Source organism: Echinops telfairi, unplaced genomic scaffold (genome assembly GCF_000313985.2).
Source record: "Echinops telfairi isolate 266 unplaced genomic scaffold, ASM31398v2 ScPeMD7_4225;HRSCAF=4972, whole genome shotgun sequence".
Classification (NCBI taxonomy): domain Eukaryota; kingdom Metazoa; phylum Chordata; class Mammalia; order Afrosoricida; family Tenrecidae; genus Echinops; species Echinops telfairi.
This window is the reverse complement of record NW_022108124.1, coordinates 11,432,961-11,450,203: the sequence shown is the minus strand read 5'-3', so window position 1 is coordinate 11,450,203 and position 17,243 is coordinate 11,432,961. Positions and strand designations below refer to the sequence as shown.

Genomic DNA, 17,243 nt, shown 5'->3' with positions numbered 1-17,243 from the left:
GCGCCAGAAAGCCGGCTGGCAGGGGGCGCAGGGACCGGCCGGACCCGGGCTGGAGGAAGGGTCGCGCCGGATTCCGACTCCTTCCCAGACCAAGCCGCGGAGCGGGAGAGCGAGCTAGGGGCAGAGCGCTGTGTGCTTGCTCGCCTGCGCATGTGTGTGCGTGTGCGTGTGCGTGTGTGTGTGTGTGTGTGTGTGTGTGTCTGTGTGCGCGCGTGTGTCTACAGGTAGCAGCGGCGGAGGGGACTGGAGCTGGGGACGCATCTGCAACCACCTCCCCGCCTGTGGTTTTCCGAGGCGCTTGCTCACTTAGCTGATGGATCTGTGGCCCCTGGAGAGCTTCGCATCCTTCTCATCTCCACGCTTCTTAGGGAGGCTTCCACTTGCAAGTGTGTGTGTTGGGTATTTTATTTCCTTTTGAAATCGGTTTTTTTGGTTTTTTTTTCTCTCTCTAAACCTTCTCGGGAATTCTGCACATCAAAGCAGGTGGCTCCTGGTACGAAATCTTTGGATACATCTGGCTGGCCAAGTTTTTCCTCTCCACCCCCCCACCCGACATCCCACCCCCCAGATGCCCTCCAGCTTCCGAAGGCATCTGGGCTGCTTCTCTTGTTCGGATTTAAATGCTGAAAACGTATCTATGTTTACATACCCGCCACATATGATGTAAATACCTAGACGCACGCCCCAGCTCCTGCTTTGAATCGTTCCCGACCCGGCGGGGGGATGTGTTGGAGCCGATGGCGAAGGCGAACAGTCCGCACATTCTTTTAAGCCTGTTTCTGAAAGCGGGGAGGGCGCTCGAAGACTGGTTTCACAGTTGGCCACCATCGGCAGCAAGCTGAGCACCGCCAAGTATTCATGGTTGTGGAGCAGGTGCACTCAGGGCTTAGAGAGCAAGGTAAGGGAGTGCCCTGCGTCCTCCGAGCACCCGCGTCAGTCTCTGTCCCCTGGGGAAATGCTGCCAACTTCCTACTCCTCTCCTTCTCCTTCTCCCTCTCCTTTTCCCTCTCCTTTTCCCTCTCCCTCTCCCTCTCCTTCCCCACCTTCCCGCTGGCCTACCCTGCTCCTGCAGGTCAGCGCTCTCTCCCCCGCTTCCAATTGTACTGGGTTATTGGGAGGACTGGATGGAGATGCCCTCTTTTGTTAGAGTTCAGAATCTCTCCCGGTCTCTCCAGCTGGGTAACTGAGTCCCCCCTCCCCCCACCCCACACACACCAATTCTCCTTTTGGTTGTCTAAAACAAACAAGCAAAACATTTCTTTTAAAGAAATATATCATGAAATAAAATCATGCTGCCTAGGCAACTGTTTTCCATATCCCTTGGTGCGAATCCCTGACCCCTCAGCCCCCATCCTCGGACAAAAATAAAAGCAATAAAACATAACGAACTTTAATGAACTGGGTGGTTTCTTTAGCATGGGTGCTCAGGGACCCTCAGCATGGTGTATTTCCATGAAAAAAGAGAAAGAAGGTCAGCAAACTGCCCAATCCTACCCCACCCCAGAGGGAGTCCCCTCGGAGGTAAATCCCTCTGGAGTGGCCCTGGAGAAGCCAGTCCTTTCCCTTGGATGGTCCTTCACCAGAGTTGAGGGACCTGGAACTGGGGACAGCGCAGGGAAAAGCTGCCAGGCAGTTCCTTCCTTTGGAAGTCCTCGCATGACTCCGCAGTCCAATCTCGTGGAACTCCCTTGCTGGAGACCCGGCTTTGGGACTGATCTTTGGGGACAGAGGCGGGGACTCCCTCTGGCTTGGCCTCTCCCCCTTGCCACCTCGGAGCGCGGCCGCCTGCCATCTCCGGCCCTGGCCTTGGTCCTTGCTCATATCGCCCGCCCCAACCAGTGGGTGTTCGCTCCCCTCTCCGCTCCTCCCACCTCAGCCCTTTCTTCCTTGGCGCGTTCTGAGCGCATCCCTCTCTTTTCTCGGGGTCACTCTCCCACCACCCTTCCCCACCTGCCCGGCGCCCCTCGCTCCGCCTCCAGCGTCCTCGCCTCCTCGCCGCCACTTGACCTTTTCCTCCCCAGTCCGCGCCTGCAGGGGGACACCGGCTCCCTGAGCAGAAGACCAGGCGGCCTTGGCCGGGCGCGGACCTCCTGGGAGGCGAGAAGGCCGGCCAGGCGAGCCCGAGGGGGTGATTCGAGGCCGGGAGAGCCCCTCAGAGCCGGAGCTGCGGGGAGCCCTGGAAGAAAGTGGGGTGCGGCGCGCACGCCTGTCAAGCCCGAGCGAAAGGGTGCAGTCGCCTCCAAATCCTTAGAGCGGCGCCCCAGTCCCTGCAGCTTTTCCTAGCAGCTCCGTGCCGTGGGACCGCGGAGACCTAGCGCTGGGAAATCGGCCCCGAGGTACCCAAGGAAGCAGAGACCGGATTCGGAGCCAGCGGGGAAGGTTTCCTGGCTCCAGAAGGAGGCCGAGCCCGGGGAGGAACAATGCTGCCTCCAGGAGAGAATCCTTGCTGAAGCCCCGGGGCGCGTGGAGGAGCTGCCCGCTGCCTGTCGGCTCGCCCCCGACCCTCGGGCTAGTGAGTGGTGGGATCGGTTCCGCCTCTTAGTTTGCCTGGGATGAGAAAGTTCCTCTTCGGCCCCACAACATTTCCTGCCAAGGGATTGGTAGGAGTGTGTGGTTCCAGTCAAGATGTCCCTGCCTAGATGCCCCCTCCCCGAGACAAGCAGCTAATAGATTATGCGTTATTGGGCAATACACTCCCCTGGGAAGAGAAGAGAGTCCAAACATTTAAAATGCTCACCGCTGCCTCCTGCCTGCCTCAGCACAATGGCTCCTGAGTGGAGATGGAAAACCACCTGCAGTGAATGTAAGATGATTTCGGTTGAAATGTTGAATTGGGAATAGTTTATTCCGGAGGAGGTTGCTAGAGGGTGACAGAGAAGAGGGGAATGATGTGCCCAGTGTTTGATTCCTTGGGGGAATAGTCTAAATCATGAGTAGTTGGCCTCTGCAAAGGTGTACTTCTCTTTCTTTTGGCAACCCACCCGCCCTGTCCCCAACCACAGTGATGGACGCAGGACTTGGGAAACCTGCGGAGAACTAACAGGGTTCCTATGACTCTATATCTCCTTAGGCATTCAATGCAGTCATCTTTCTTCTTTTGATACTAAAACGACAACTAGCCTGACTTTTGTTTAAATGGAGTCTTCCTGCTGTACAGGGAAAGGATAGGATTTTACTGTATTTTTTTCCAAAACTAATTGTGTTCAATGACAATGAGGATCAGAGGCATACAAATATCACTTGGACAAGGTGTGGGTACATGTGTTTGGGTACAAAGTGCACAGCATTTCTCAGCAGCCCCAGTCACCTAACAGAACGCCACCTCTTTGAAATGAGCTCAGTAGCATGGGCTATACATGTATTTAAAATATCAAATCTTAAGTACAGAAGGCATTAAGTTCACTGTACTGTCCGCAGAGAAGGAATCTAAGTCTGCCTGCACTGCTGAGTGATTGAATGATTCACAGAGAAAGTGGAAGTTCATCATTACCTCGGCCTTCTGATTACATGGTTTGATGAAAAGAAGCAACTGTTTTCTGTAAGCCTGCTGGTCTACAGTCAGTCTTTCCCATCCTCTTAACGTAAGCAGATCTATACAATTTCTATAGTGAGGGGTAAAAAACGCTTTTTTTTACTGCTCTTCTTTCTCAGAGGACTCCCTCCTTCCACCCCCCACTGCCCTCCACCCCCACTGAAGAGCATTATGTCAATCTTTATCCCTCCACTTGGCTTCATTTTGCATGTTTTCCCCCATTTATATTTAGAGCCAACTTATTTTCAAATTCAGTTGACAAAGTAAGGCTTGTTCTGAAATTGAAGGTGGGAGACACATTCAGAAGGTGGGTGAGAGCACTCCTCCCTCCCCCATGTGCTGCAGGTACCTTGCTGAAGACTTAGTGACCTGGCAGGGCTGGATCCTTTCTCTGAATCACTCTCTAAAGTTGCTTCCCATCCTGAAATTCTCCTGCTTTATTCCATTTCTGTCATTTTATTTGGTAATCTATTGATACAATGTACATAGTCCGTGCAATTTCCTTCTATGAAGTTGTTACTTTTAAAAAATACCTAGTAACTGGAACTAGAGAATACAAATCTAAATCTAAACTCTTTAAGTTTTTTTTTAAAAGCATCATGTAAATGCTAATGTTATTGACAATCTTTTGTGGAAAGCTATTAATGCATGAATAGATCTATAATTGATAAATATTCTTTGTTTTCCAGGGGTTGAAGCATGCATTTTTAAACTTCTTTTGGCAAAGCATAGCAATGGTTTACCTCTGGAATCATTAATTTTTATTTTTATAGAATGGAATTATTTCATAAATTACACATACTAATAGGTGGTTTTTGTGAGTAAAACAGAATGGAAATTCACGGTACACTAGAAACTCTAACAGTTTAACAATACACTGAGCACATTATAAACTTTTAGAAGTTTGATACCCGTTTCCATCCATTCACTTGTAAGTGGAAACATTTAAGTCTGGTCTGCCAGCTCATTTTTTTCTAGAACCTTGGCCAGGCCAGATGGCTTTCTGTTTAACAACTGCCAATGGTTCCTTATAACCTGGGGGCTAATGTTTAGAATAGTCATGGCATGGCATTCAATGCTTGGACAATTTATTCAAGTTCTCTTATTATTGTAGTAGTATGCTGTACACATGACACTCCTTCACACTTCACCTTTTACTCCACCTATCGGATCTTCACTTACTCAACCTGCTATGGTGCCTTGCTTTCACTTTCTTGCCCCACTGCACACACACCTCCTGTACAACATAGTCACTGCTGTTAAGTGGCTTCCCTAGGTGGAGATTGCAGACAGGCTTTCCAAGACCGTAAAGTAGGGTTTGTGGAGTCTGGTGGGTTTGAACGACAGACTTTGCAGGTAGCAGTTGAATGCTTACCCCCTGGTGTCCCTCAGGCTCTTTCCCACAAACTCTAGGAGCAGCTTATTCCTGGTGCTTCCTTCCATTGCAGTCTTTGGCTGGTTTCTCACAGGGCTTTATGCACACTAGGAATGCATCACAATTCTAACTTTATGGCGATTGGCTTCTTCATGAGATAGTGGGTTTCAGAGGTCAAAACAAAACAAAAATCACTGATTGCTTATTCCATTCCTAATAAGTGCCCAGCCTCATGTCTGCACATAAAAATGTACCACGAATGAATTAATAAATAGATAATTTCAACTTTAATTTGCTTAGGAAGTGACAGAAACTTGGATAAACAGTGGGCTAAACAAACAAGGGTTTATCTTATGTCATAAAACACCAGAACATAGTAGCTTAACCGGGGTCCTACTGTCATCTTGTTACTTCTCATGGTTGCACGGGAGCTGCTGTGGCTGACCGGTGGGTGAAGGAACCAAGAAAAGTTTCTTGAGCTTTTTTTTTTTTTGCTCTTGGTGTTGTTGTTGTTGTTCTTTTGTTTTTTGTGTGTGTGGTGTATGGATGAGGAATCTTGGAGGTGTAGTGGGCTAACCATTGGTCTGCTAATGATAAGACGAGCTGTTCAAACACACCAGGTGCTTTGCGGGAGAAAGATGAGGCTGTCTGCTTCTGTGATGATTTATAGTCTTGGGAACCTGACGGGGGAAGTTGTATTCGGTCTTACAGAGTCTCTGTTGGTTGGAGTCCATTCTATGGCAGTGGTTCAGTGCTGTGGCTAGTCTCCCCAGAGACATCTCCATCATGATCAGAAGTGAGTTAGATGCTGGCCACACCTGCATATGAGATAATGGGAATGTCCGAATCAATCCCAGTGTCGTGAGTTGATGATGACTCAGAGTGATCCGGAAGGACAAAACAACTGATTCCAGAGGGTTTTCAAGGCTGTAAATGTGTATGTGAGCAGACTGCATCATCTTTCTCCCACAGACTGGCTGGTGGTTTTGAGCGACTAAAACTGCAGTTAACCACCCAATGCTTAATGCACTTCACCACCAGGATACGGTTCTCTGTGAAAAGGAAGGAGAAAAAATGAATTTGGAGTTGCAAACTTTCAGTATTAGCCACTTTGACAGAATAAGTGAACGTGTAAAATTTCCCTGCAATACCACTTTTTATTTGAGAATATGCTTTTTTCTGGTTGGCCTAGTGTTTCAAAACTCCTCTTCCAACCCATAGTTCTTCAGTTCAAGCCCACCAGCTTCTCTGTGGGAAAGCCCTGGCAGCCTGTGTCTGCAAAGCTTACAGCCTTGGAAACCCTCTGGGCAGCTTGATTCTGAGCTACAGGTGGAGACAGCCATAAGAGAGATTAGAAAAACAATCTTTTTTCTTGCTAAATATTGATAAAGCAACTATGAAAAGGCTTCTGATTTATGAGCATGGATGCTCACTTATTGATTATTACTTATTGACTCTGGCTATCTGACATTTCCCATATGATAATATTAAAAATCTACTATCCAACAACTTTGTGCAAACTTACCTCCGGCAGTAGTCAATGCCTAGGTGAAAGTAGCACTGACTATGATGGTGAAGTGTTAGCTGGTCTATTTAGGCCATATTTATCTGTGGTTTGGCATTTATCCACTGGTATAGCTTGGTAAGTTATATAATAATGTAATTTGACAGTTACATATGATATAATCATCCTCCATTTTATTACCCAATGTGATCTTCTTTCACTTTTACATAATACTGCTTTTTGCAGAATGACCCCCTCTTTAGAACTCATCCAGGTTGATAAGTGAGAAGCAGGGATTCTGCGATTTTTGATTTTTGTTTTCTTTACCTTTGCGTAGGAGCCCTGGAGGTGTAGTGGTCGCAAGTTGGGCTGCTAACTGTAAGCTCAGCAATTTGAAACCGCATTTCGATCCATGGGAGAAAGGTGGGGCTTTCTACTGCTGTAAAGAGTTATAGTCTCAGAAACTTATGGGGGCAGTTCTACCCTGTCCTATAGGGTCGCGATGAATCAGGATCGATGGAATGGCAGTGAGTTGGTTTTTGTTTTGTTTTGATTTTTCTTTGGGGTGCTCTTTACTTGAAATCCATGGGCACTGTGGTGATGCTTTCCCTTTCCTAATATTTCTCTGGTTACACTGTGTCTCCCTTGTTTCAGTCTACTGAATAAAACAATGACGTTTACTAGGAATATGCACAAAGTAGGTAGTGGTCAAGGGATGCTGACATGTGAGAAATGTGAAGGGAGAGAAAGATATAGCTATCTTGTCTCATTCTCCTGCTGGTCTCATGTGTTTATTAATATCATGACAAAATAATGATATTATTAGGTAAAATAATGATTTCTTCACATAGGTGTGTTACCATAGGTGATAAACCTGACCAAATTAAACTCATTGCCATCAGTTCGTTCCAATGCATGTGGATTTCTGCGATGGTAGAACTGCCCCTGTGGGTTTCTGAGAACAGAGTAGATCTGCTCCTGTGGGTTTCTGAGAGGGTAACCCTTCACTAAGGGAGTAGAAGTTGTCATCTGTCTCTCACAGAACAGCTGGGGGTTTTCAACTGATAAGCCTGGGGCTAGTAGCCCACTAGGTCACCAGGGCTCCTCTAGCATTGAAGCTTGTTCCTTTGAATCAGGTTGCACAATCATTTCCGTCAGTATGGTCATAGTGCTATAGGATGTGATTACAGGGAGATTTCTGCCTTACATAGTCTTATTACCATTGCTCCAGATGATCCGTGATCTTGTCTATTGTATTACAAATTATGTTTTGTTTTTGCCTTATCCTTCTCTTTCAACATCTGTGAGTTTGTTGAATGCCACATGTTTGCTCTGTTCTGTGTATTTTATACAAAGTGTATACACTTCCTGTTAGAAACTTTTGACAGCTAATAAAGCTCACAACTCCACTAAAGACATAAACAGTAAAGACTTTTATTGTTGTGGAGAACAATCATTCTGTAGGCGGGCAGGTCACAGATTGGTTCCATCGGGAATGCCAGGATGTCAGCCTCTGGTTCTCTTGGCTCCTCACTTTGGAAGCCACGTGGCTGCTACAGCATCATGCCTCACCTTTTCTTAAACAGTCTCTGTGTAAAGAGGAAAGAGGCAGTCTTCTCATGGAAATTTCTCTTTTTGTTTGGCAGGTTTCTTTCATTCTTTCTTTTTTTCTCAGAAGCTACCATCAGCCTTCCCATGATGTCTGGTTGACCAAAACCAGGCTATATCCCTCTATGAAATGAATCACCACCAAAGAAGTAGTGCCTTACCGGGTTGCTTTGTTCAATGGTGATCCAGCGCTTGGGGCTAGAGGGGAAAGTGCCTTCGATGTGCTCACGCAGTCTCACATCTCAACAACGCCATTCTTTGGGGGAAGATTGCCATTAATGGAACCTAAGACACCTGACAAGGGGTACCAGGAAGATCATGCCTTGTCCTCAAATGCAATACATAAAGTGGACCATAAATCAAAATATTAGACTAATTTTATCCTCTTTGAATCCAGGTACATAAACTGTGTACTTTTAGGCTACATGCTTCGGAATACAGAATGAATACTTTCATGAAATCTCAGTTTGTCTGTCCATTTGCCTTTTGAACCAGTACTAGGGAATGATCAGGAGCCCAGTTGACATAGTGGGCTATGCACGGAGCTGCTAACCACAAGGTCAGCAGTTTAAACCCTCCAGCTGCTCTGCAGGAGAAAGAGGAGGCTGTCTATTGCTATAAAGATTTTAAAGTCTCAGAAAGCCAAAGGGGGCAGATCTACCTGGTCCTATAGCATTTGATATCAGAATGGTCTCCGTAGATGTGACTTTGAGTTTGAGGGAATGATCCAGGAAAAAGAAATATAAACAGTAAATGATTCTGTGTTACATGTATAAATCTGATACTTCACCTTTTAAACATATGCCTCCATCATATAATACAAAATATAGTTGATCCAGAACATGTTCTCGTGAACAAACAGTTCCCAACTGCCCTCGGCTGGTTGTCACATGATCTTCCCATCATGCTTCTGGAACACTGTGAAAAGTGACCAAAAGCATTATTGTCATGAAAGCCTTGATATGGGTTATGCACAATTAAAATTTACCCCCATGCTTCTGGTAGCTATTTCATTTCTTAGGGGGCCCAGGAGAAGGGTTTAATTGTATTAGTGATCATCTCTGTCATTGAACATTATGCATCTTTTTTCTTTATTTCCTTTCTTTTGCTGTGCCTTTGCTCAGAGCCAAGTCCATGCTCCCTTGAAAAGCCATCCTCACGTGTCTCTTTTACATGGTTCCGTTTTTTTTAATCCATTCTTTTACTTTTGCTTCCTCTCTCCATTTGATTGTATCTGGGTTTTTGTTTTGTTTTTTAAAAGATAAGTGACTTCAAAATATTTAGGAAGGGGGAAGACAATAATAAATACACATACAAACAAATGAGTGCTGTTATACATCATTTGATAAATGTCTGCTCAGAAATTAGAAGATATGGAGGCAATAAACTTCTGATTTTATGTTGCAGTCGATACATGCAACAGACTTTCAGTAGGAGGAGAGAACACTAGAGCTTGAGGCATTTTGATGGGCATACCTAGTGTAGTTGACAGATAGCTGGGCAGCTAAGACAGTCTAGCTTAGCGGAACGATGAGTAAGCTGAAATCATTTTATTTACATTCTCTAAGCGCAAATATCCATGGTTTCCCAAAGTGTTTTTCCTGCTACCCTTAGAATTTCAATGGTGTCATTTCTAACCCCTAGTTCTGTCTCCAATGCAAAGGGATAAATGATGTGTAATCTCAGAACAATGTGGTGTCGTTGTGAGCTAGGGAAAGAATGGGTTTCACGATCGCCCTCTTAGCTGCGTGGCAAAAGTTTCAAGGGCGGTTGGCTTTCTCCCCAGTTTACCTTGGGCATTTCAGAATGTGCTTCTCATCTGTTCTCAGACTCCTGGTGAGGCCGCAGCACCAACCACCTCTTACCTTGACTCCCTGCCTTCAGGGGAACGGCTATTTTAATCAAATTTCAAGTGATAATTAGTAACTCCATCTGTGTGTGTAAGACCAGAAGCAGATGCTTTCCCGTTTTATTACAAAGGGAGGTATATTTGACAGCAGATAGATCATGAAATTGGTGTTAGTGGGCACACGTCTCAAGTGCTGACCACTAAAAGGGATATTTTCCCTGAGCCGAGATCTGACCTTCTCTCGTCGGGACCTCGACAGCACCTCCTACATGAGCAAATGCTTGTGGCGCAGAGGTGACCCGAAGGTTTTGCAAGTTCCCAGACTTCTCCTCCTGGATGTTGTTGGTGGCAGGCAGCGAGTTACCTCCAGATCCCGCTACCACAATGGGCGTGGAGGAGAACTACACCGTGTGGATTTTCTGGGTTGTAAGCTTTCTGATGCAAGTCACCATGCCTGTCAGCCAAGATGCCTCTGGGTGTGTTCTAATAGCCAGTCTTTCAGTGAGGCATCAACACCTTCTCTAGTTGCCCCCGTCAGGGACTCAGAACTCCTCTGTGGATAAGATATGCAATTATTTTTAGTACATAATGTTGTCCACTCTAAGGGGGCACTAATAGTGGGTGCATTCTTACTGTATACTTACTTTATACACACCTTAGAAAGAAAAATGTGCCAACTAAATAACCATCTAAAACTTGCCTACCACTTAGAAATTCTATATTATACTTTTATAGAAAGCGATTCTATTCTTAAGTAGATATAGATTTTTCATATATGAATTTTATACATGGGTAAAATGAATAGCAATGGCACAATACATAGGGTTAGATATTCCAAATAAAATTATTCCTATTCAAAAATCTCACTCTTTTTGATTTTTTTTCTCTTTTACTCAGAGTCTTCCATATCCATGTTTTTCTGCATAATTATGCTTCTTGGTGATGCAATATTTCTCAAGATTGTCTTCAGGATTTGATCCTAGGCTGTTAATCCCTTCTGAAAGATTTCATGGCAGCATTGTGTTGATCTTACTAGAAAGTGACAGTGAGAAATTTTGAGAAAAAAACCAGGACTGGTATTCTACCCTTCCCTTGTCCAGAAATGTCGGGAATGGTGATCTGATCATGCCAAGTTAAATACAATCAATTTTCACTTACCTAATTAATCCCAGTTATGTCACTATTATTACCTAGCTATAGGGAATCATAAAATGTTCCCTGGTTTCAGAGATGTTAGAATATTTTTTAAAAGTCTTTTAGAGTCAATGAAATATGGCAATTTTAAAACAGTTTTATTGCCATATAACTTGCATGTCATACAATTCAATAGTTCACTCCTATTAAGAAGAGTTGTATAATCATCACCACAATCAATGTAAAACCCTTTTTTTCTTTCTTGTACTTCTTGTTATTCGTGCCCTACTTTCCTCCCACTTTCACTACCATATCCCCAAGAAACCATTAATCCGGTTACCATCGCGATAGATTCACCTATCCTTGATTTTATATACAGACAAATTGGCAAAACTATAGAAAACTCACAATCATAACAAAGTAAAACAGATAAACATCAATGAAAAAGAAAGCAGAGCATATTAAAAAGTCGGAAAAATTTAAAATGGGCCAAAGGAAGATCAAATGATAAGGTGTTAAATTTTAACCAAATAGCATCTGTGATAATCCCCTTTGCAATGCCCTCTGCATGATAGCAAGGCCATTCAGATCCCTGAGCTCTGGTCTGAGGGAAAGACAAGTGGATTAAGCCTCCAGAAATATGGCAAATTTAATGCTAAATATCCTCATTTTTAAATAAGCTAATGCAGTTGAGATGACAAACTAGCCAAACTATTTAATTTTTTAGCCTTGAGTAAGAGACTTCAGCATCACTTCTCAGAAACTGTGATTAGAATCTATTTCTATTTATTTTCATTCTGGAATTATCATCTAATTATGTAATATATGCATTGTGACTGGTCTTCCAAAATGGAAAAAAAAAAGGCATAGGGAATCAAAAATCATAGACATTGAATCAATCAGCTTATGTTTATAGAAAGATTTTTCTACTACTTCTGCCTGTCACTTCTATCCACTTCCTCTGTGTTGTCCCTGGTTTTCCCTTATAATGGAAAGGCTGGGTTTCATATTAATTAAGGGAGTTTTTTTGCCTCGAAAAGCTAAGATAATTAGTGCTAAAGAATTTTAGTAATAATAATGTAGTATATCATTTAACCGTGGGATATATTGTCTAGTTAGAACATTTTGCAGAATTGGGGAAGCATATACATTATATATATATGGCAATTATAAACAATTGTATATAAGGCAGATGGTTTAATAGAATAGTCTTAAGATTTAGGGGCCCAGCTCTAGAAAACACTGGATCTGCAAGATTGTTGAATAAATCATACCCAAATAGAACATATGAAAGTGAAATGAGTCAAGGAGTAAATGCATTTTCTACCAAGAAAAAAAAAGTGTATGCATGGAATTAACCCTCACTTTGTAAATATTCTGCTAGAAGGGGTCATCGGTGAAAAGGAAGAGGAAATTGGCAGGTGAAAGGGCACTTTCCTTTTTTACTTCATTTTATCCTTGCTCAACCAGACACCACTGATCTTTAAACATGGGAATAAAAAGGAGAAGAGTCTATAGTTGGGACCAGTCAGATGCTATTTGTGGATATACCCTGACAGTTCTGACTGTGCAATTCCACAGACAACAGTGTTTCTTCCCTGTATTGTATTTGAAAATTGCTACTGCTCTTAAGTGGTCAGAGAGCTGGGCACTTGCTCTCTGATGAATAACATGCTCTCCAGAGGTGTGCTGTTGCTTTCCTCCGGCTGGAGCTGTACCCGCCACAGAGAAAGCACTGTGTTGCCTCTCACCCACCTGTTTTGCTCAAAAAGTGAGTTGCTTTACAGAGCAGGAAGAAAACCCTTGTTTATATATGTCTTTGTTCTTACTACATCATCTTGAAGTTCTCTTTGAATACAGTGAGATATTAACATGCATAAGGTAGATCTCATAAGGTTGCAAGTGAGTAGGTTGTAGATGAATTATTAATACAATTATTTTAATCTTCTGCTTAGGCCATTTTTTCCATGAGAATAATACTCAAAATCTTAGTAATTACGATGGAGAATATTGCTTAATGGCTTAGAGTCTTAGGCCATTAAATAGAGTTCTGAGATTCTATTCATAGTTCAATCGCTTTTTTTATGATTGGCAGAGAAAATCACAATGTTCAATCCCAGATGATCCATAAAACATTATTCCTTTAAGAAAAGGAATAATACATTTTTGGAAACTTTAATAAATTCCCTGTGGCTTTTCCAGCTTAGATGCTTAGAGGCCCATGAGAGTTATGTAGACAGTCATGGGCCAACTTCCTCAGTTGGTTGATGGCCAAGTTTGAAGCTCTGAGATAATAAAGGCTTGTTCTGTTTATCCAATTGTAGTGCTTGCACCCAAACCCCAATCTTCATGTAATGCCTTCATGCATCCATCTTATTTACAAGACAGTGCTAATACAGTATTCCCTTTGCCATCATAGTATTGCTAATGTGACATAGATAAAATGTTATTGACCTTACAGAATTATTTGATGACTAGCAGTAATGAACAGAAATGACAAAGAAGCAAGCTCGATGTTTCTGTAAGGTACTGTGGAGAAGATGTTACTTGAACCGACGCTTGAAGGGGATTGCTGTTGTTCCTTCCCTGGGAGTCGGTTCCGACTCCTAGTGGCCTTGGGTACACCATGGGGAAACACGCCCGGGGCTGTCCCACCCGATGTGATGCTTGAGCGGATCATTTCAGCCATGGAGTCCATCCGCCATGCCAGGGTCTTGCTCCTTCCTCTTCACTGCCCCACGACTTTGCCAAGGATGGTGTCCTGCTCCAGGAACCGGCTCCTCCGGACAACACGTCCAACGTTTGTGAAACTAAGTCTTGCCATGTTTGCCTCTAAGGAGAGTAGGGTAGAAATAAGTGGAGAAAAAGGAGCAGGTGTTGCTTGAATCCAAGAAACGTGAGTCAAGCATAAGGCACACTGCAGAGAGTATTGAGTAGACGTTTTCAAAATTAATGTATGTGTGTGTGTGTATGTATGTGTGTGTGTGTATGTGCATGTCTGTTACATAGCTCTGGTGGCATAAAACACCACCAACATTATGCATTGTGCTACGAGCGCTCGGGTCAGCAGTTGGGAACCACCAGCCCCTTTGAGTCTGAATTGGCCCAATGGCAGTTAGTTTGATTTTATATATATATATATTACTAATGTACACTAGAGCATTGTAGGAGAGAAAAAACAAGGTCATTACTGAGGAGATACATCTCATATTTTCTTTGGAAGTTTAGCTTAGGACTTCTATAGCTCATAATTATCACCTATATATTTATCATTGAATAAGCAGACCCCCTGAAAAATTGCTTGCTAAAGTGAAATTTCTGAGAGCTCAATTTGGTGGCTTTGTCTTGTTTTCCTTTATTTCATAAGTTTTCCATTTGATGAGGTTCTGTCTTAGTAGTTCACGGTCTTCTCTACTTGTGGGAAACATTTGAATTGTCCTTCGCCGACAGGTTTCCATAATACACAGGCTCCAGCTATTACAAGTTTTACTGTATTGTTCATATCAGAAAAAGCTCGTTTCTACCAGAAATCTAGGGATCCCCAGTGATGTAGTGGTTACACATTGATCTGCAATCTGCATGGTTGACAGTTCAAACCCACCAGCCGCTCCATGGAAACAAAGACTTGGCTTTCTCCTCCTGTAACAGGGACAGTCTTGGAAACCCACTTGGGGATGCTATGCGTCAGCATTGACTGGATGGCCGTGCATTTTTAGGATCTTTTTTTTTTTTTAACCAGAAAATGAGTTACCTTTTAACATGGAAAAGAAAACTTTATAAGCATGTCTATTATCTGGTTGAGTCAAATCCATTTGATGCCATTTGATTACTGGCCTTCAAGCTAGGAGCTTCCTCTTCTCACAATCCTGGCTGAGTACTTGTTTCTTATCTGGGTACCATGTCGCAGACTGCAAACACTGCCGCCGAGAACATATCTTCTTCCCCATGCTTCCTTTCAAGACAGTATTCTGATCAGTCCTTTCACACCTGCTGATGACAACATAGCTGTGGAATCAAATGTTTCATTTCCCGCAGGGTGCTAATCCATCTTTTAATACCTGGTGATCCTACTCACCATCACTTAAAAAAATTAAAATACTTTTAAGGCATTTGGATGCAATTTCAAGTGAGATAAATTTTTGTTTCTACTAAATTGCACATGAAATCAACACATCCCTCCTGATTCTCCTTGAATCAACTTTCTGTGAAAACAGCAGCTCATTTTGGGAGTCAGTGGCTAGAATAACCAGCACCCGGGGACTGGGAGGCAAGCAGTCAGAAGAGTGTGGAAGGCTTACTGTAAAAAACCATAAACACGGTTAAATTTTCTCACGAATCAGTGCCTTATGGCTCTGCCTGTCAGAAATATACTGGGAATTATACTGGTGTTCAGCTTGTAGTGCCATTTCCTCACCAAACTTCCCTAAAACTCCATGAAGCACAGGGCTTCACAGAGCAATGTCTTCTGCCCTGGCCCCCCCTCCTGTTCATAGCTGAGAAGATCTAGAGAGAATGATGTGATTGTGCCATAGTTGCAGGAGAAATATAGACAGGTATAATAGAGAATATAGAAATGAGGTGTTATTACATAAAACTGAACAGCCTACTGGGGAGATATAGAGGGCATAAAGAACATTGTTTAATTGTAATATTCTTCCACTTTCCTGCTGCATGTAAGCATGCAAAATAGACTCTCTATATACTCAAAAGTCACTGCCGTCGAGTTGATTTTGACTAAGAGTGACCCTACAGGACGAGTTAGAACCACCCTTGGAGGAGTCTGAGACTGTAGCTATGGGAGTAGAAAGCCTCGTTTTTTTCCTGCGGAGCGGCTGGTGGTTTCGAGGACTTGACTTTGTGACTAGCAGTGCAACTTGCAATTCGCTACACCAGGGTATATGTACACACACACACACACACACACACATATTTTACGTAAATACATAACTAAATCCACTGCCATCAAAATGATTTTGACTCATAGTGACTAGTTTCAAGTTTGTGAATCTGTAGGAGACAGATCATAAAGATGAGACAGCCTCATTTTTCTTCTTCAGATTGGCTGGTGGCTTTGAACTGCTGACCTGGTGTTCAGCAACCCAACACCTAACCCACAGTACTGCCAGAGGCTCGTGATACATACGTATATGCACAGATTTACCGATAGACATACACACACACAAACCAATTTTGTTGCTGTTGTGTCAATTGTGACTAGCAGGGGCCATGGTGACTGAGTAACACTGCCCCCTAGCATTTCTAGTGCTAGAAACCGTTATGGACGCATGCTGCCATGCTGTTTCTTATGCTTGAGCCCTTGACCTCTCTGGTAACAGATGAGCATGTAGCCACTGTACTACTAGGGTGGGTTCCTTATCTAGCTATCTATGCATGTATCTGTGCATGTTAATGCTTCCACTATCATTCAAGTGCTTACATGTGTTTCACTACACAGGAAAAATATATATATTCTAACTGAGAATTGTAAATGACAATGAACAAATGTAGTTGGGGCTAGCTTATTCATGTTCTGTAAACTCCGTGGATGAGAACTCAGGCAAAGATTCCAGGAAATAACTCCATATCCATCTTGCAGTCTGTACACATTGTCTGATCATCTTGATGGTTGTTTCTTTACCTCCTGACATCTTTCTGATGCAATGTAGGTACATCTAGATTCCCAAATTCCAAATGTTCCAGAGCTTCTTTTGACGATCACAAAGTCTCTTTCCCGCTGGTGTTAGCCAATGGCAGTTGACTTCTGAAAACAGCATTTCATCCCTACTCTGGTACTCTGCTACAGATTGAACTATAGAGCAGACAGGTGTTGATGGGGAAGGGCTGCACGATCTCTTGAAAGCAGGACACATGCCAGTGAGGTGAAACATAAGGCCATTGCCAGGTATTTACTAGAAGGAGGCTTCAGGGGGTCCTGTAGGGAGGTCAGAGGCAGCCTGGTGGGGCAGTGCTTCAGGAGTTAGATGCTAACTGAAAAGTTGGTGGTTCCCACGCACCGGTGGTTCTGTGGGAGAAGGATCTGGCAGTTTGCTTCCCAAAAGATTGTTGCTGCTGTTCTGTGCCATCGGGTTGGTTCCAGTTTGTCGTGGCCACTGCACCACAGACCCAAACGCTGCCAGGCCCCGGGCCTCCCTCACAAGTGTTCTTGCGTGTGAGCCCATTGTTGCAGCCACAGTGTCAACCCATGCTGTGGAAAGCCTTCCTCTTGTTCGCCGTCCCGCCG

At 43.7% G+C, this 17,243-nt stretch overlaps 1 protein-coding gene across 1 annotated transcript in view; it reads left to right on the top strand.

The window, feature by feature from the left end:
- Positions 1–307: 307 nt before the first annotated feature.
- The window catches only part of NLGN1 (neuroligin 1), a 1,028,692-nt gene continuing 1,011,756 nt past the window's right edge, over positions 308–17,243 (top strand). The window contains exon 1 of the mRNA XM_045295071.1: positions 308–898. The gene's annotated coding sequence lies outside the window, so the exon portion shown is untranslated. The remainder of the gene's footprint in view (positions 899–17,243) is intronic.